This window comes from Corvus moneduloides, chromosome 1, assembly GCF_009650955.1.
Source record: "Corvus moneduloides isolate bCorMon1 chromosome 1, bCorMon1.pri, whole genome shotgun sequence".
Taxonomy (NCBI): domain Eukaryota; kingdom Metazoa; phylum Chordata; class Aves; order Passeriformes; family Corvidae; genus Corvus; species Corvus moneduloides.
Genome location: NC_045476.1, coordinates 57,148,154 through 57,169,840, shown reverse-complemented (window position 1 = coordinate 57,169,840; position 21,687 = coordinate 57,148,154). Strand labels below are relative to the sequence as shown.

General features: G+C 37.3%; 1 long non-coding RNA gene across 3 annotated transcripts in view; it reads left to right on the top strand.

Annotated features, from left to right (window-relative positions):
- LOC116444978 overlaps positions 1–21,687 on the top strand; it is a 118,974-nt gene that overhangs the window by 28,653 nt on the left and 68,634 nt on the right. Inside the window, exons 3-5 of one of the 3 annotated variants that reach the window (XR_004240612.1) lie at positions 5,168–5,257; positions 9,086–9,173; positions 11,197–13,716. This is a non-coding gene — a long non-coding RNA (uncharacterized LOC116444978). Of the gene's footprint in view, positions 1–5,167; positions 5,258–9,085; positions 13,717–21,687 lie in introns of those variants that run through there. The other 2 variants (XR_004240611.1, XR_004240610.1) reach the window with 2 other exon arrangements.

Genomic DNA, 21,687 nt, shown 5'->3' with positions numbered 1-21,687 from the left:
CAGTTGATTCCTAAACATCAGAATATTATATTTATATACATATTTGAAAATAGCATATGTGTTATTTATTCACTATGGAATAACATATGAACAGCACCACCTGGCAGCAGCTGTAAAATAAAAATAATTTAAAAATCTGATATACAGCCTTCACTTCTTAGAGTAGTCTTGTCTGGCAACATTCCTCTGTCTCTCCACTCATACTGGCAGGAAGGAATACAAGGTGTCCTCAGACAGTGGGGCATTTCATTATTCTTACCCAGATTTTTCTGTCCAACAATGCTTTGCTCATTCACCAATGCAGGTAATACTGTTCTCCAGCTCCTCTCAATAGGTCACTACTTTCCAGACCATTTCCACCAAACACTCTATCTTGATATGCAGTCATTAAAATAACTCTCAGGAATGTTTATGATCTAATTTGGCTCATTTTGTATTTCATACTGGGTGACTAAATTATGTGGTAAATTTTTGCCTAAAATACTTAAGGCAAAACTGCACACAGTGCAAGTACAGACACAGAACAGCAGTAAATAAAGACCAGAATTCACAGGGAATATAAGGTAAGAACCCTTGTTTTAAGGTGTAAGAAGAATGAAACTAATGACAGACAGCTGTCATCAGCACAGCAGACATCTGTGGGCATAAGCACCAAAAGTGGCAAGAAATGGAATTACTAAAAATGGGGGTTTAGAAATTGGTATCCCAATTTAAAGTTGGCACAAGAGAAACAGAGAAGGAACATGAGAAGGAAAGCTCTGTTTGAGAGAATAAAAAAGGCATCAAGAAGAGACTTCCATCCATCAGTGCATCTGTCCTAATACATGAGAGTAGATCTTGCCAACGGTGAGTGCAGAGTATGAGCATGTGGAGGGAGAGTTATTGGCTTTCAGGTGAGAAGTTTGAAAACCTCATTACTATGCTGACTATTTCCCATCAGTTCAGACTACATTTCTTTGTTCTCATCTAGGAAAAGTTACCCCACTTCCAACTGCCTCATCTGTAGGCATGAGTGGGTGTCTGAAGGGTTGCACTCATCACATTTCCTTTCAGTTGAGTGGGACAGGTTCCCACGGCACTCAAAAAAAAAAGTTAGGCACAGATATAGCACTAGCACCACAGATAAATCCAAGAATAGCAAAATTTTCAGACTCTGGAAGGGATTCAAACTGAAATTATTCTAACAGTTGATAAGATGTGTATCTGAGGCCCCTGAGTACAGTGGAGTTACTGTGAAGTTTTAAATTTCAGCCTCCTGGATATTTCCTATGAATTACCTAAAAGACTTAAATACATCTAGAAAGTCATTTTATTGCAAAAATTAATGTCATCACAAGTTTTTGAGAACTATTGACTTTTGAATTGTTCTTTAAAAGGAAAAAGATGGAACCAAGATTTTTACCCAAAGAAAATAACGGTTTATGAATGCCTTACCTACAAAGCATGGTAATGTGCCTCGTCTTGTTATGCTGCCATGAACACGGACTCGTGATTTCCCTCTGCAGTTTTAATGCAGTTCATCATTTCTTAGTTTAGTTTAGTTTAGTTTAGAAAATAGATTTGTGTGGTTACAGTTTGCACTGTTAAGTACTGGAGATAAACCTGAAAAAAAATGTTCTAAGCTTTCTTTCTGGCGTAGACTTCAGACGTGTCATGTCACTGGCTGTGAAAGTTGTCTGGCAACAGAATGATGATGCATGCACAGAGGTTCATTCTCTAGGGTACACCAGACAAGCTTATGAGTTAGCCCCCACAAGACTTACTATTTTTAATACTAAAAGTATATGCTTTGGTGACAGGTCATTACTTCTGCCAGTGCTGCTGTACTGAAATCTAATTTGTTGCCATAGAGAATATTGTCACAACAAAAATGGGATCATAAGTAAATACTTTATATTTTGTTCAGTGGCACTTCATGTTGACTTGTAAGGTCTGAGTTTCACATGTTTTCTCAGTGATTAGGAAAAAAACTCTAGCAAATTCTTACTTTTCAGAAGCTATTTAAAACAGATATTTTGCAGCCACTTTTTTGGTGGCATGAAGGATGGATAAAAAGACGACAGACCCAAAGTCTTCTGTCAGATGAATGAACATGGAGAAACGACCACTGAGTGTCATCTCAGAGGTTTGACTGTTGCTATGCCATTTCAACTAATGGCACAAGAACTCTGGCTTTCACAATCTGTTGTTCAAAGGAGCAGATAATATGTAGAAAAATATTGCCTTATTCCCTCTGAATGCACTAAATTCTTGTTAAACTGAAAGGGGATCTGAGTAATGGTGTTTTAATCATTGAAATGAAGAAAGAGCAATACCGAGTGCCTATATTTACTTACTATTTTCACAGGTATTGCCTGCATTTTAGATGAATACCTGCTATTTTATATTTTATGTTCTTCATTAGGCAAAATTTCAACAAGTAGAATATGGCAAAATCATCCATGGTGTAAACAGATACAACTAGACTCAAGACACCGGAGAGCTTGAATGAGTTTTGCCTGGAAAGTTTTCATGACATAACATTTACATTTACAGAGAAATTTTCAGTGGAAATGCAGTTTCCTGGAAGCTTCCTAGTAGTACCAGGTTAATGACTAATTTTAAATTTCTTTATACTGGTTTTTTTTCAGGATTAATTCAGCTGTGATTTTGCCTAGACAAGTCTTAGATTCTATCTCCTCTCCTTTCCTGAAAAAAGAAAAGGATTTTGACCAGGGTTGAGATCTATACTACTATACTAAAATTAAATTAATTTCAAAGACAGAGGGAGAACAACCACAGGCAGATACACAGAGACAAGGTAGCTTCATATCTCATCTTTCCTTAGCAACATATCCTTGGAAATTTATTAGATCCCATATCAACATGGTTAGAAAATAAACTTCTTTCTTGATCTCCAAAAGCAACTTCTGTACTGAATGTTGTAGATAAAGAAATATGCAAACTGCCTCTTACTTATCTCAAATAAGAGGAGGCAGGGCACATAATAAGAAGTGTTTGCAAAAGTCAGCTGAGTCTAATGAAGCTGGTACATATGGCTGGCATAAAAAAAATGTAACATTTTTCGTTCTCCACACAACCAATGCAAAAGAGGAATAGTGACACATGGGGGTAGTAGCCATGACTCCTATTACCTTTTCTCACAGCCTCCTCTCTACACATACATATCTCCTTGGTTATTTTGTTCTCTCTCTGCACTTGAAATCCCTCACTGCTGAATGCTGTGGAGCTAAGTACAGTGTTATTGAGGTCTGGCATTGTCTCCCTGTTTGTCAGGGCAGTTTGGGATTCCATGATTTTCATACCTTTCTTGTAAATATCCATGACTTGAAACATTCTGGAGTCCCACGTGAGAGCTGGTGGACTGGGTGCATGAAGTAAGCCTAATTGCACAAAGTGGAACAAATAGAATTAAGATCTGTAAAGTTGAGCTAGGCACTGTTCGGGAGGTTAATAGAAAGGAGGAGCTCAGCCTGACAAAGCAGCCTACTAGCCTGGCTGACTCGAGCTGAAGGACTGCACATGATTGCACACAGTGGAACAAATTTCATTACAAGCCTCACGATCAACAGTTTTAAAAGCTTAGTGGAATAGGTCAAGTTCACAAGTAACTTGGTTACTACAAAAACATATCCATGACAATTGACACTTTTTATGCAATCAGAGTATTTCTGCCCTCTAAAGTTCCAGCCTTGCTATGACATAATTGTCCAGGTTTACTCAAGTGCTTACTGTGTTTGACCAAAGCATCTAATTAGATAGACTAATGACTGACTATTCCTACAGTTTCAACATTCAAAAATTGCTTTCTGTGGGCCACCAGGAATAGTAGAGGGAGAAAAAAAGCCTTTATTTTGAATGTACTGAAGGAATTTGTGGTGGATTTGAAAGGAAAATCTCCAATCAAACATTCTCCATTGGTTTTGAGATTAAAATAGTGGAAGATGAAACTCAAATATGATATATATATGTGTGTGAGTGCATGTATGTATGTATACATACGTATGTCTATATCTCTCTATATAAATCCATGCTTCTTTGCTAATTATTTTCTTTTTCCATTGATTTCTACTGAGATATAAAAGGTTAGGCCAAGTGATGTTAAACTCTTTTGATTCAGATTCCAACATTTCCTTTTCTTCTCTTAATAAATATTCTTTTGACATGTAAGTGCAATTGCACTTACAAGTGAGTTTCCTCTTTCAGTGATTGCCTAATCAAGAACATACCCTGGTTTATGGAACATGAAGGATCTCAGAATAGCTTATCTTGCATATCACAGTGGGTTCAGCACTACTGGTAGTTATTTTAAAAAATCATAATAGATAAAAGAGATACAAGGCAAAATCCCAAATATTGCAGTAATGTGGGCTATTTCTTTTTCATTTAAGCTTCCTCCAAACATTGGTCTGATATAAATTGCATATAAAGCATATTGACTTGGTAGTATTAAGATGACAGGCAGGGAATATTTTCTCTGAAAATGTCATAGTAAAGACAATGAGTATATTCCCCTGAAATTATTTATATAATAATTCATCATATCACTTCAGTTTTCTTAAGGATGCTAATATGCTCCTTTTTGCGCAACTTTTCTGTGAAGAAAATGAAAGACAAAGAAATGTTGTATCTGAGCAAAAGCATGTATGCAGAATCTTGGTGAAAAGACTTCAAGCAGTTCCAAAGAGTGGGATTTTTAAATTTACCTAAATTACCTAGTGTGTAATACACTAATATTTCTGGGAGGCATGGAAATTTAATTACCCCCTTCTACAGAATAAGAGCTGAGGTACCAGTCTGAGGTTGGCAAGTGGTTACTATCATGACTAACCATATTAAAATCAATGACATTAGTTGTGCATGAAACTGCTCACCAAGCTGAATAAAAGATTTCACATTCTGACTCCAAGAGACAAAGTGGTTTGCCCAAGGTCTATAGTCTGGGACTCAAAAACCACTTAAGCTTGTCCTTAATTTGTAGCACATGTTTAAGTGTTTTTCTTCAGCAGAAATAAATAGAGAATTATCGACAGAATTTAAATCTCGGTCTCTCAAGTTCCAGGTCATTTCCTTAATCATAAGAACACCTTGACTATATGTGATAAATGTTAATGGGAATTGAGTATGTCTTATGTCTCCATATTTGCTGATTTTTGTTTTGTTTTAGAAATTGGACTGCAAGGGAATAAATCCTAAATGCATCTTATTTTTATGGGAAGATATCTTGGCTGAAGTATGAAAAGAGAGCAGAAACAAGGTAGGACACACAAATCCCTAAAAATGAGAAGATGAAAAGATTGCTCTTACCCCAGCAGTATAATTCATATAGAATAATTCATAATTGGGCCTGTCTTCTTTGTCAATAATGTGTAATGCTGGGTTCCTACAGGAAGCTGGCAATATAGCAGGTATCGTCAATTTCTTGAAATGTGTTCACAGTGCACATCTGGAATTCAATATATTTCTTGTGGTTCCAGCAGTAACATTTTTTAGAGCTGTTCTCCTACAGGCAAAATAGTCTTTAGATATGGAAGATGCAGAGAAAAACAGTCAAGAACAGTTTCATACAACATGTACAGCTTGTTTGTGTATGTGAACCAAAAATGGGATATCTCCTCTTCTACAAACACCTGGCTCAATATTGATTAACATACATTTTCACTTAGTATACACCAATCTGTAAATATAGTCTAAAACTCAGTTCCACAGGCATATAGTTGATATGGGATAAAGCACTCTGGGAAAGGTGAAGAAGGAGATATGCTGTACCAATAAAAATATATGAAGGATAGTTCACTGATGTGAACATCAGATCTCCCCATCTGGTGGTCAGCTTCTGACTTAGGGATTCTTAGGGATGTATAAAGGTCTGATCTACTAGCATTTTAAAATTTGTTTTCTTATAACGTTGTGTTTTCTGAAGCTCATGCTAAAAGACTTTAAGATTTATAAGGAAATGTTTACTTGCTGTTCAAGGTAAATTGTACTTTGATCAAGATATCCAGGAGAACATGAAACAGAGTAGGGATTGTTCCCAGGGTTTTGCTTGCTACTCTTTGAAGGTGTATTGGAGAAAAAAGACATACTAAAAAGCATCATAGTATAAATACTATGTTGCAAGCATCTGGCTCTGGAAATATACTGTACTCTACAGGCCAGAGTCCTTCCTGCTGAACCGAGGTGCCAGCAAAGCAACCCTTGGAGCCCTGGCATAACTGCCACATTTCACATAGCAAAGAAAAACTGATCTGCGATATACAATAATACTAAAAATGTTAAAAAAACTTCATGTACTTTATTTTCCAGGTCATTAAACTCCCTCTCATTGCTTTATATGTGCACCTAAGACCATGCACTTAAGCCTGAGATTTCCTGGTAGGAATTATGGCTGGGACATTGGGGAGTTTTGGTGGTTAAGGAGAACTCCCAGGAGCTGCACACAGACTATAACGGGTCTTTTGCATGCACCTTATGCAAGAGGTACCTAAGAAATACTACTGCTGCCACTTTGTATTCACAACACTGTGGACGGAATGTTTGTTGAAGAGGAGAGCAAGTAGAGAAAAACTCATATTGGAGTAGCTCAGCTAAATATTGTCTTCCTTTAGTATGTAGGAATTTATCTTCATGGCACAGAGAGTAGCTGACTGGTGACCAACCACGCAGGATAGTTCTGTAAATGGAAGTGCTTCAGAAAGTTACAGTTCACTCCTGGACCACTGTTTACTGATGCATCTGCTACATCAGATGTAGTGAGGAACCAGAGCCATGGTCATTTATTTCTTGAAAAAAGACAGGGATGGCTCCCACAGACAGTAAAATTGTTTGCTGTTACACTGTCCTTTTTTATTTTACTCAAATAAGGCACTGCTTCAATAATAGACTTCATCCATCTATGCCTTTCTAGTAGAGTTTGTGAATGAGCTCCTCACTCAGTCTGTACACTGCATGTAAAACCTTCCTTATGGTGTAGTCTATTATAAACAAAAAAATTATCCTAACACTTCTAAAAAACCTAGAGACTCATGTCCAGAAAACATTCTTTCATCCACCCTTTGGGGACAGAGACATTTGGATAATGTATATGCCTTGTGTACATTTCTCTCCCTAAACGCAGTAGCTGGAATGAAACCGTCTTTGTAGATAAAGTTGATGTTTTAATATTTTTACCCTGAAGGACAATATATAATGTAACTTTTCAATTTTCATTAACTATGGCTCAGGTTGCTATAGGCTAAGCTCTCAGCTATGAATTAAAGTAAAGCAAAGAAACTCTACAGAGGAGCATTTCAGATGAATGCCAACATTGGTGTTTTGTGGCAATGCTAAGCTTGGATGGGACTGCAGTAGTTATGTTTCTCTCCTGCTCTTCTAATAGTAAATTCACCAGGAAGATGTACTTTTTCCCACCTTGTTCTCAATCCCATGCCCCCAGATAGATAGAATGTTGGTGTATCTTAACTGAAAATGTAAAAGATCAGAATTAATAGATTTAAGAGAAATAGGATGACAGAAAGAAAAGCTAAAGAAGAATATATAGAATGGGAGAAAAATTATTCCAAATAACAGAATTAGAATAGCCTCTGGAACAATTGTTGTGACATAACATAGCTCAAATACTAGAAAATATACTGAATATATTAAGGCAAGACAGACAGTCTTTCGTACTCCAAACTTGAATACTGATGCCTGTGTTGAATTGACTTCTGAGCCTGTCCTTGAATGATATTCTAGTCACAGGCTTGGTTGCACCACTTTTCAAAATCAAGTAGCTAACACTTGATTTTTTGACAAAGTTTTATTAGATGTTAACATAAACTTTCAAATTACTGGAAAGCTGATATTAAATATTGCCAAATCAGAAAGTCTTAATACATATGTTTAGGATGTCGTCTGATAACTATTGTGCTTGATCTTTAGGTCCATTGATTACACAAAGAGTTTTACTTGCAAGCGTAAGGTGCTTAGAAAAATGAAGGCCATGGTTTCCATTCAGTCTCCTAAAAACTAACTTTAGGTATGTCAGACAGACTTCTCAGGCTGAAATGTGGCTGTCTTTAGGCAAGTCTTCAAGCCACCAATAGCTCTCACACAGCTTGCTGAAGTAGAAGTGAGCAGTTTTTATTTTCAACCTGGTTGCAAAATTGTCAAAAATGTAACTAGATATTAGGGGATCAGTGTTTGTGCAATGTAGCAACACATAGAAACAAGTTTATTTTCCCTATTTCTGCTTCTTCCTCAGAACTGGGAGAAGGGAAAGTCTCCCATCTTAAAACACAAAAGAGTTTGCAGAACAGACTGGCAGCATGAAGAAATTAGCTCTTTAAACCAGAGAACTGATCTTCAGGCAATATCATGTTCTATAATCTCTCTTTACTGGTTATGTTAACAAAGGAGTTGTATAGTACAGCAAGTGTAACTCGGCTTTTTCTTTGTCAAGCCATTACACTATGTCTTACATGGAGAGTGAAAAGGAAATTATGCAGCTCATACTCATCTACTCTGGCCCAAATAATGTATTCAATACAAGGTTTATGCAGAGAACCTGTCTTTCTTATGATGTAAATGAAATTAGTTATTTTTCTTTAGTCCTTTGGATTTGAAGCATTTATTTCCCTAATGCATTAAGAAATCTCTGTGCTGACAGGGGAACTAAACTGTAAGCTACCATCAGTGATCAAAATACTGACATAAACTGAACATATATTTAAAACAATGAACATATTTAATTTCCATTAAATGTATGTATTTAATGTGACAAGCTTACTGTGACATACTTAAAGCTATTCCTATGCTTCAAAGATTTCAAATACAATGTTGAATGGTGATCTGCCTTGATCAAGATACAAGGTACTATTTGTTGCTCTTTCATCCATGTGTCAATCTAAACTGTACATACTTGACGACTTCCTATGGCAAGGACTCTTTTGGAGTGAGTGGAACTCCCAATTACTGTTCATACTGCCACAATCTGGTTCAAAGGGCTCAGAGTCACATATCAGCTTGTCCATGAGAATGCTGAGTGCTAGTCCTGTCAGTCCACAGCAAAGAGAAGGTGAGATAAGTGAAATCAAATCTTTTCCAGATACTATTCTCCTGCGCCTGCCCTACAGAGGTGTTCTGTTGAGCCCTTGGTGTTACAGCAGTTCAAAGTCCTTTGCTTCCACTGTGTTGTAAGTATTCACTGCAAGGGCTGGAATTGCCACTCATGGCTGCTGAAGGGTACCCAGCTAGCTTTGATTTATTACAAGGCTTTCAAAAAGCATGTTAAAATTCACTTGCTGAATGTTCAGCTTCTCTTCTTGTTGAAAAGCAGAAGCTGTAATCATAAATAATAGTACCTTAATCTATTAGTGGTCTTACTAACAGTTGCACAGAACACTTAATAATGAAATAACATTTTAAGCTATAAATACTAAATCAAGATGGAAACAGATTGTCTTATACCTCAATATAAATTGCAGATACAATACAACCTAAAATTCAAGCTGAGATTTAAGATGATTCCCAGATACTTAAATTCCAAGGCATAATTTAATATGGGTCTAGCTAAAGTACTAATGTTTAATTGCTCCTTACAAGAGCTCTTTCAACAGAAGACTTGATTATGCCTAAACCAGGCCAGAATGATATTAAAATCATACTGCAGAGCAATATAAATTTGACCTATCACTGATGCAGCTCCATAAAGAATGGCACCATCTTCGTGGAGAACCATTCATTTATATTTTATTTCTATTTTGTACAAACTTGATAGCTTCAAGGAAATAAGCTCTCAGAAAGAGCAGCTGATATACTGAAAGCTTGAGAATTTGTTTAATCAATGTATTTTCTTTGTAATTAGGTAACATGAAAATGAGCAACCTTGAATATCTATTATGCAGATAGTCCCTTTTAACAAAACTTTGCAACATTCAGTTATATTTTGGTATGTTTGAGCTGGGTCAAGACAGTAATCACAACTCAGCAATAAGTAGGGTCTGAGTGGATCTCAGGAGATCATAAACTGTACCCCACTTCCTTAGACAGAAAGCACTTGTACCTTCAACATTCACAAAGAGTGAGGATTAACCCGCTACCACCACATCCCCAGGAAACATGTGGATTTATCATCCTTACTGGACACTTAGAAAAACCTGTTCAAACTAAGCATTTCTTGTTGAAGTTTAAACCTACTTCTTGTCCAAATGTCCCTAAGGATAAATTTTCTTCCCTAAGGATAAACTATTTTCTTCCCTGGATCACTTTGAAAATTTTTGCCAAAGTCTCCTTCTCTCCAGGCTTTCTTAGACTAAAAACCTCAACTTTTCCACTCCTTTATTTTTCAACTTCTAACCAGATTGTCTGGACTTGTTTGGACCCCCTATCAATTTGAATCCTACTGCGCATGGGTAAAGCTGAGGTTCTGTCAATTCCAGCCATGGCGGACAGTTCACTTCTCATATTTTGCATACCAGAGACAACTCAACATACCGCCTGGTGTGTTCTTTTCCTTTTTCAAAAGAAGGATACTGTTGACTAATGCTGAGTGTGTTGTTCCCAGATCTTTTTTGGAAATGTTGCTGAACAAGTTCCTCATCATTTGTTTGCACAGTTGATTATTTTTGCCCAAGGGCAATATTTTGCAGTTGGTTTTGATTAATTTCTTACATTTTTCTTTTCCAAGCTGCTTCTCCATTTGTCAAGGTTGCTTTGGTTTGTAACACTGTACCCCAGTAAACTCACTGCTACACATCATGATGCTATGAGTAAAGATCAACTGTATGCTCTGGTCTTTTATCCAGGCTATTAATGAAAACATTGAACACATTCATAACCAAAATAGACCTTTGAGGAACCAATTCTTTACATACCTTCACCAAATCTGACAACTACTCTCTTAGTGTATTTATCACTCAGTTTTACAACTGTTCTGTGTTAATTAAATAAATTATGATATCTTGTCTAAATAATATAAAAAACAGTGTCAAAAAACCTTACGAAAGTTATCTACTGCTATGCTCTATTTGTGTAGCCAATTACCACAAAGAGAAATATAGGAATTATAAAAATAGCAATTGAAAATTAAATATCCTATGGAATCTCAACATTCACTTATTTATTGTAACTCTCTCTTTTCTGCCCCTTCCCATTCCTGCCTATTTTACAAGGCAATTTCACCCTTTTTTTTTTTAATATATTTCTTCTGCCTTAAAGTGATACAATTTTTTCTGCGTGACAACAGGACTGGAAGAGGCCTAAGGTGGGAGTGCTTTTCTCTGGTCCATGGAGCACCTTTCACAGAAGGACTGAACTCAGTGTCTAGGGAAATACATGAGTGGCCCAAGCAGGAGATTCCAAGTCATTCCATTCTAAGTCTGTTCTGTAATGTTATGCTATGTACAGCCATTTTGGATGCTATAGGGTTAGAGGACCTTGCTGATATACAGGAGAGCACAAAAGGTCCAAAAGAAAGCTAATTTTTTTAGATAACATGCTTCCAGAACCTACTCCCAGTAGCCTTCTGGTCAAAAGCAATTAGGATCCATAGGCTTTCTACTCATAAAATGAAGATTTTTTTTACACCCTGAACCTCACTTTGTCTTGAAAGTGAGTATCTGGGACAGGTTATGTAACGAGAGGCTATCCCATGTTTATGCATACAGCCTGCTCCATGTCTCCCAGGAGATGGATGGAGGCACACATCATCCAGCCAAGCAATAGGATGGGGACTGAATGTACAGCTTGCAAAAACTTCTAGATATAGAGCATCTTTCATTCCCTTTTGCTGCCCAAGGAAAAGAGACTATTCTGGGCATGGAATACAATGAAGAAGACAGAATAAGAGAGGCCCCATGAGAATCCACATGCCCCAGAAAGGAACAAAACTCAAGCAAGCTAATGGAATACCCACAGGAATTTCCATCTTCTGACAGTGCCTAGATGCACCTCAGCTGGAGCTAAAACCATCCTTTTAATCCTTCCTAAAGCAAACATCATGGTGCTTCCCCAGGCAACAATAATCTACTTGTATTATCAATTATCATGGTACTGTACTTATCTGGAATTGATGCCATATGCAAATCATTCCATTACTAACCCTTTGAAACCAAGGTAAGAACCTGAAATGACACTATGCAAAGGATCCAAAGTTCATAGTAGATCAGTTCATAGTAGAATTCTGCCTAAGAAGGAGTTTTGGGCTCCAGAAGAAGAGCTCTATGCAAGACCTCCCAGGTATGGAAGACTGAAAAAAACAAAACACAAACAAACAAAAAATCAACTGCCCAAAAAAAAACCAAACCACCACCACCACCATGACTCACCAAAACAAAGAAAAAGAATACAATATTTTAAAATTACTATTTAGCTCAATGTAGTGTAATTCTACAGTATAATGGAAAAAAAACTTGGGATGGACAGTATCTCCCAACCTGGGGGGTTGTTTCATAACTTTTCAATTTCTTAAAATATTGAGAAAAGTATTAAATCAGAAGGATTTTTCCCCCTAGACATGTATCATTTGGAGGAATATTCTGCAGCAGACTGTGACTTCTGACCTGAATCCAGCAGAAAATCAGCAAGTCCATAAAGATGAACCTGGACACATCCAGTCTGAAAACAAGATCAAAGTCAGGGCTGCAGAGTTAGTTTCTTAATTAAGGCAATTTGAGTAAAAATAACGAAGGCGGAAGTCACATTTCTGCAAAAGCAATTTGGCAGAAGGGCTAGCCCTCTTCTTTATAGTACTTCAGATGAAAAAGGAAGACGCTATTAGTTGCTTTCTTTGTTAAGTGTTTGAATTGAAACCTTGGTGCCACTCGTTTACTATTTGCCAGTAGCGCTGAGTGAGTAATTCTCTGCCTGTAATTTCTTCGACTAAATTAGCCTCTTTTTCTTCTCATGGAATATCCATCAGCAGATCATGATTTTCTCATTTAAACGTACTCAACAAATAAGTCTGAATTTTTCCCTGCAAACAGATTGCAAATATTTGAAATTCAAGCTGCATCATTTATTTAGGATTGGTAAATCAGGTCACACTGTTTGTTCTCTCCAACTGAAGTAGTGTGAGGAACACTACTTCCTGTGCACAGAGTTGTGTGTTCCTCCTCAAAATCAGACTTCCATAAATGCTCGTGGGAAACAAAATTTGCATTATTTCTTTTTATACACCTTTCTGCTAAACCTAAATCTCAATTGATTGTTCTTTCACCAAAAAGCAAATTCGAATGGATTCTGTTTGACTATGGGCAAAGAGAATTAATTTAAGAATTGTAATGATTAATTGTGGATTTTTTTTTGTATTATTCATGACATGTTTGTTTATTTACAAAGAATGAATTAGATAAAAAAGGCCTTCAGTCCTTAAAACATCCTTACAAAAGACAGAAAAATACCAAAATAACAAAAAATATTAAAAAAAATATTTCTAGTATTCAAAGAGGGAAATGCTGAATCATACAGAAAATTTGGCAAGAGCAGAGAAACAGGAAAATCCATCACTCAATTTTGCATCATTAATCAAAAAACACGCTTTAACAAGCCATGAATAAGCTCCAATCTACAGTTTTTGTTTTCTTTCCACAGAGCAACAGGATTCTGGTTAAGGAGGTTCCTTGTGGACGATAATTGCTATGCTGTTTGCAAATGTTGGTATAATTTGGAAGTGTAAAATTATTGTCACATGATGGTACCATGGATTCAGCTAGTCCACTGTTGAATGGAGAACAAGCAAAAAAAATAAAAGAATATTCCAAAATGTGGTCATTTATTTTTACGGGGATTTAATTATCATAAATATAAGCATGTATTTTCTCTCTAAGTATTTTGATATTTTAGAGAAACAGATAGATTTTCTGGGAGAGAACTGGGGAGGAAAGGAGTGATTATACACAGATAGTGAATGACATCATGGAAAAGCTCATAAATAAGTAAAATAAGCAGGAACACACACAGGGCAGCTGTCCTAGTTCCCAGCTTCTCAGATGTCTCTTTCCTACAGGCCTTCTCTCCCTCTTTCCTCCTCCTGACCAAGGTCAGCTCCTTCCTTTACCTTTAAAGCAGCCATTGCTTAGCCATCTGACAGGGGAGCCTAAACAAGATCTTAAATAAGCAAAGGCAAACCTGACACCTCTCCCTTACAGCCATGAGGGTAGACTCTCCAGTAACTGTGCCAGGCACATAAAACCCATGTAGAATATACTTTTCAAAATTATAGTCATCAGGAACAGTCAGCTTGCTCTACCAAAATGCTGACCTGATGTAGACACCCGTGATATAATGGTATGCAATAAAGGTAGGTATTTCAGCACCCTTCACTCTGAATTCCATTGGCCAAAAAAATATTCAAGTAAAAAGTTATAGTTCTTAATTAGTTCTTAGGCACAAAATCTGTCCCATCCCTCAGACATGAACAATCTTTGACTTGTTGATGTCACTCAGGCTCTGTGCAGCTTAAGCCACTCATCCAGACAGACCATTTCACGGCCTTTGTCTTTCTGGATATTTATTAAAAAGTTGCTACTTAGCTGTTGGCACATATTATATTTCAAAACTGTCCCATTCTGAAGAACCAAAACTATCCCGACTCCCGAAGCACCAACACAAATACTGAAAAAACCTCACCCCTATGCAACACCAAAGCAATTATCTAAATGTAAGTACCTTAATGAGCACTATCCCAAACAGGGGTTCAGAATAATATATAGGTTAATAACAATAATAATAATAAAAAATGCAATATTTTTGCAAGTTATCTAAATAGGACAGCTTTGTTCCTAAAATAAATCAATAAATAAATAAATACATTAAATGAAATGTCAGGTTTCTATCTGCCTATAATATTAAAAAAAATATCCACAGAACTGCAAATAAAGACACAGAAAGTCACAATGGAAACATATATATATATCTCAATATATATCAACACATCTATATCTATAGATCTATATCTATCTATCAATCTATATATATCTCTATCTATCTATCTCAGCATTTCTGGCTTTCACATGTTTTTGCATAATGATAGGGCTAATATAACGTAACAAATCCTAAACTGTTTTCACAAGGAGTGGAAAAAAGATGTGTAAAAGTATGCTCTGTCTTGCTTCCTTCTGTTCACAATGTATCTAAATACAACAAATGGTGTTCTTGCTCTTTCTGTCTGTTTCTCAATCTGTTTGGAAAGTAGCCATCATTCTGCAGCCAACCATAATATTTGACACTTCCTGACATCATGAAAGCCACCATCTGTCTATCATTGAAGCCCTGTACTTTTTAAAGACTGCTTGGCCTGATCTTTAATGAAGCTTTACTGTGAATGCACAGATCAGTTTAGATAGAAAACTGGGAAAGTCTGACAAAAAGACAGTGCAAAATCTTTTAGTTAGTTTCAGACACAAAACAAAAGGGATATGAAGACCTTCTTGCAGTTACCAAAGAAAAAGTTCAGTTCTCTTTCAGTAAGTACAAGGTCCAAATTCATCATGGAAAGTTTGGAGCATAAAACTGAATTCAGACAAAAATTCAAAATTATCCAAAAAGTGGTTTTCCCTCGTTCACCTAACTGCTGTTTTGAAAGATAAATATAGATGCACTTCCAGCATTTGTAAGAGGCATAAAGTATAGAATATGCTCTTCAATGGAAATCATCATGCAATTTTATATTTAGGGATTATGACTATTTTCAAACATCCAAAAAGCGGGTTTTCTATGGTTTTGGTTTGATATATAAATTTTAAAGACTCTTAAATACCAAAAAGATAGAAATCTCTGTTTTGTAAATATATGCTAGAAGGAAAGCATAGGCTTTTTTTCCCCCTATCATACATATCTTAACGGGGAAATTTATTCCCTGTGATATTTTAAGGCATGTGTTTCTACCATAATTTTTGCACAAAACAGTGACTCAAGGTGTAACAGTTCTACTTGCTTTACTTAGAACAGATTTGGATGCAAACCTTTAGAAATCTGACCTGGAAAACCATGGCCTTTTAATACCCTATGCTCTGTTTCCTTCATCTAAAAATTAATTCAAGTGTCTCCACATGGCTACAGAGGCAGAATTTCCCATGCAGCCTTCAAATCTGCTATACCCCTACTGATCTACAGCTCCAACACAAACCAGTTCATGGATGGAGGGACAAGACCCTTGTCCCCTTTGGCTACCACTGCTCCTCTCCTCCTCCACTACCGGTCTGCCCTCCCTTTTACTGGTGCTGAGAATGGAGATGAAGCATTTCCTGTGCTTTTCTCAGCACGGCGCCAGTAAACGTGGCTGGTCCTTCAGCAAACAATTCAGGTCAGGAGAGCACACTGTGCACAAGCCATGCAGGGGCTAAGTGCCCTGCAACCACAACCAGCCTCACAGGGTGACAGGGAAGAAGCAGTGTTCAACAGCCCAGAAAGCTGCTTGAGGTCTCAGAAAGAGCTTCTAGAAAAGAGCTGCAGTGCACTTCTCACCGCTACTACCTCTGCAAGACATCTCTGCTAAGGTTGAAATTAATGGGCGTGAGGGCATAAAAGGGAAATTACTTTCTTCTTGACAATAGATGGCAATTATAAGAATTATTATTTTCACTTTGGTAATTATCTCAGAGCCAGCCACAATCATTCCCAAAGCAAAAATTGAAATGTGGTCCTGAATTTTGCAGTAAGAACAACATGGTCTGAGTATCTCTCCAAATCCCATTTTCAACCCCATTCCTATCAATTTTTGCACCCTCCCACCCAATGCCACAGTGCCTGGAGCTTGTCCCCCAGTCCCCTGCCAACATTATTCACCCTATATTTCCTGCCATACCATCCCAAGCCACAGCTGCAGGAATGGATCTGCACATGTAATAGGTTTGCCTGGCAAAGTTTTGACAGCTGGGAGGCTACAGGGAGTGGCTTCTATGACAAACCACAGAAGCTTCCCTCGTGTCCAACTGAGCCACCTGGTTCCAAGACAGACCCAGTATTGGCAAAGGCTGAGCCCATCACCAATGGTGGTAGTGTCTCTGGGATAATGTATTCAAGAAGTGGGGGAAAAAGAGCTTTTCTGTTGCTTGTTTGGAATATATGGCCACCAGGATTTTCTCTTTCACACCCTCTCCCTCCTTCTCTTCTTTCCCCATTACCATGACACCTGAATTTCTTAATCTTTCCTTAATTTACCCAAACAATGCTCCTGAGAGGCTGGGAAGTGCTGTTGCCCTGTATCATGATACTATACTGATGGCAGAAAGGCAATAAATTTGCCCAGCACAATGCCAAACGTCAGTAGCAGAGCAGGAATCTGAGCACAGCTTTCCTGAGTCCTAGGCTAATTTCCTCATCACTAGTTCCCATGGAGTCTTCCTGTTCACTAATCTTTATTGTTTTATCAGCATCTTCAGGTTTACTGCTTTAAAGAACTATATATTATGATTTTAATAATCAGGTTTTTTCCATAGATATTTTTATCCTTTCACAGCTTTTTCTGCTACATATTTTTCGGTTTATAAAAAATGGCATCTTCTAAAAATATTCTCTTGCTTTCCACACAAATATAGAGCATTGGAAGTTGATTTGGTTGATTGGAAGATTTCACTTAAAGCAAAAGTGGAGCTGGTTTAGAGCACAATAGGCATCAGAGTGATCATTTGTTCTAAACTAAATATCCTACGAAGTACAGGTGCAACCTCACACTGTGGAGAAAGGAGGGTTTAATTTAAATATGTGTATTAAAGGTTTTAGAAGAGTAAGCTACCCGAAAAAATTATGCATATTGGTTAAATAAAGAATAAATTATTTGGAGCAGCTGTTCTGGTTAGAACAATATTTTTTAATACTGATTACAAACCCCTTAGTTTGTTTTGTGTGCCCAAAACCAGAGCAGTCTAATCAGTATCAGTTCAAGACCATTTTGTGCCAAAATGTATGAGGACTAACAAAGTTGGTCAAGGCCAAGAACATCTAGGATGACAATAATATATGTTTTTGGTATGCCCTTGGTCACCAATTTTTTTCGAGTTATTCTCCTATGCACTCTTACCATAGGAAAAAAAAAAAGGCAAGCCAAACAACCCCTACTGCAAATAAGGATTGAAAGGTTGATGTATTCAGCCTTTGAATCCTGAGGCAGTGAAAAAATTATATTCAGTAAGTAGTGGATGCCATTCTTTCATTTTAAAAGAATTTTAAAGAAAATTCAGAACACAGCTCTGCTGAAATAATGTTGCATGCCAGTAGAGATAGCAAACCTTCTTGTATAAAGTTCTATATCCTGTCTACTACCAGATGCAGCACAAGACTTTTCTGCTGGCATATTTTTCAGATTAAATGAATAATTATAGAGATGGATAGGATGGAAAGTCAGGAGATCTAGGTTAAATCCTACAGCTGCCACCTACTTTTGCATGACCATGTGCTGAATATTGAAAATCTCCTTCATTCTCTCAGACAGGGATGCTGATATTTCTTTTTCTCTCTTACTTTGACTATCATGTTTCTTTAGAGTATAAAGCCCTTACAGCAAAGACTGCTTCTCCGGTATCAAATCATTGTATCTTTGGTAGGATATGTTATACACAGTTGTAAGATAAATAATCATGTTTCAGTTCCTAACTCAACATTCATAAACCGGGAAATTGTAGTTAACTCCTGAGAAGATTAATTTGAATGGATTATGAGAAAGGTTAAAATGACAACACAGTGACTTGGGCTAGTCCTTTTAGGTGGAAATGTGTTGTCTTTAATGTCTGTAACTACATCTCTTAGTAAGTGCTGAAAAGATCTTTAACATGAAAAATACATCTAGCACCATCTTCATTTATACCTAAAGTTTCAGTTCTAGAACTCTTTCCTCAACTAAGGAGAGTAAAGAAAGAAAGGAAGGGAGGAGGCCCTATTGAAAGTTAAATTATTTCATGCTGTCTGAGTACTTTCTGGAGTTCATCCAGTCCTGAAGAATTGCTCTTCAGTTTGGTCCTGCAATTCTACTTCACTGCGGTCAGACGATGAATCAATTCTTATGCTCTTTCTGTCCATTGTCTGTTTTTCTTCCTTTCTCCGTGTAATTAAACATGCCGAAGACTCTTCTATTAGCTCCCTAGAATGGACTTAAGAGATAATTGACCTGACCCACAAAATGGTAAGGAAATTTTATGTATAACACAGCTATCTTCCCTTTGCCTGAACATTCACTACGATCTGGAGATGCTGCCAGCCTGGTGCTTCAAAGGATCAGGCCCATAAAATGCTCAGTAGTTTGTATTTATGCAACAGAAGCTACATCCTGAGTTAGCTAATCTGCTGTATTCCCCATGGATGCAACCCAGCATCAGCTACGTTTGCTATCTCTATTCCTGTTTAAAGGTGTCAGCCTAAATTCAAGCAGCTGTCAGCTACCTAGTGGGCTTGGCTCTTTTCTAGTAGTTAATTGTGCAGACACCATTGATTGGGGTTGTAGGCCAGTTGCGCAGGTTCTGCTTCGCAGGAAAACAAAGAGGAAGAAAGAGAGGAAAATAAATCCATTCATTAGATGTATGCCAGACATAACAAATATAACCCCAAAGCTATTTGTAAAATTAGCTAAGCATACATGCTTAATGTGCAGATTATTTTCCATATCTTGATCGTGCTATGGCCAAGATACACTGCAGAAACAGAAATGAGATGTAAGCAGTTTCTTTTCAATCTTGTTTCTGATTTCAGTAATTTTATTTTATAATCTTCTGAGGAGACAAAAATCTTTCAGAGAAAATCAGATTCATAAAGTTTGTTGGCCAGAAGGGAATATTAGTACAACCTTTGTAAAACACAAGCCAATTCACCCTGTTAAATCTGTATCAAATTCAACAGTGAGCTAATGTCTGATCATGGCAACCATTCCATAAACATCTAATAATTTTCAAAGCCACAAAATGGAAAGCATACAACACAGAGTGAAACGAAATCTAGACTTTTTCCAGAAACTTTCTAAACAGATTTACGTTCCCAGCAAGATACAAAATATTTTAATCATTTTTCCTTGCTAGTGTAGATGTGTGAGACGTACTCTCTTCTTGTACGGCATGAATGAAAGACTTTTATATGGAAATAAGGGAACCCTCCGCATCTTTACTGAGGTTGTAGCCAGTATAGCTTAACAGACCAGCCATTTGGGGTTCTGCTTTCACATCCTGGCATAGGTTTGAGTGAAGGTTTAAGGTACTGAAGTTTTAAGGATATTGTTCTGTTAATATGCAGTGCAAAGTTTTTTAGCACTTATTCTAAAAGCCATATCATAGAAACAAGCTCTTTTTTTGCCTTTTGTTGCCTACTGTAAAATAAATATGTACAGACATGTATGTGTCTATGTGAAAACTGAATCCTAACTTAAAATGCTCAGCCATGAAGGATCACAACATTTCTTGCTTTCATAAAGTATCACATACACATTTGACAAAAATTCATTGCAAAGAAGTGGAATACCCCTTCAAAATCACTGGCCCTCTGTGGGATGTCACTATTTTCTCAGATGTGACAGACTGAGAAGTCAAATACATCTGACGTGCTTTGGGGACTTAAATCCAATAGCACCGAAATGGATAAGGCAATGATCTGAATGGTGACTTGAAGAATGGGGGAGTTGTTAAATAGATCAAGCTCAGCAACAAGATTCATCTAACTCTTCCTCCTCTCACTTTTACTAGCGCTGACTTCCCTAAGTTTTCTTCTCTGGTGACCCTTAACATGTTCAGTTGTGATGCCTCCAGAAGGGCCTTAACTTGTATCATTTTCCACTACCATCACTCACTTGTTTTCTGCAGAAGAGTAGTTCTGGTGCAGATTTATCAATATCCAGACATCAGTATCAGAGCATAGAGTTTGCTTCTAGAAAGATTCAGAGGACTTTCAATGTCCAAAAATTTTAGTAAACTGAAATTTCCTGTCCTTAAAAGCTGACTAAGCCAAAAGAAAAAGGTGAAACAAGCTTAAAGGATCTGAGAATCTTATTCCTCCCCCATCCCTGTTCTTTTTCATTTCCCCTGGAGAGGAATATGACATTTGTTTTGGTACACACAGAATCTTTTTGAAAATCTGACTGATTGCATATTGAGCTTTGTGTGCAACCACTTTGATTTGAAAGAAACTGCATTTTCCAAAATAAAGCAAGGAGCGCTGAGAAGGGAGAGACACAGCTGTATGAAGCTCCATGTCCCAGCAGTGGGTGTGTCAGGTCCCCCCCACTCCTCCAGATGCTTGTTGCTTAGCTTCTGTGCTTTCAGCACAACTTTAGAAGAGTTTCTATCTCATGGTTTCTGACTCTGCCTAGCAACATTTAAAAGATTTTTTTCTGTCTGGAATTTTGTCTGTGAATCTTTTCAAAGACCATATTTGTGGTGATACATGCTATCAGGCAGAATTAGCAAAATTTTGCCTGACGCAGGCAAACAATATTTGAGCTAGTTTGTGGCATCAGGAAGAACACCCACAAAGAAAGTGCCACTTTTTGAATTGTCTAAACTATCCTTTTCAATCTATAGGCAATTGGCACCTAGGCCTCTTGAGAATGGCGTCCCACCTTTGTGGTGGGCACACTGCCACCCTAGCAGATGGTCATGAGTGTTGGCATGCTGAGAATCAGTATGTGCATCACGTTTGAGTACAATAGGTCAGACTCTCATCCAAGTATGTGGGAATGAGAGTGTCTGTGCTGAGCTTCTGTGCCAATGGTTAAAGGAATATACCATCATTAAA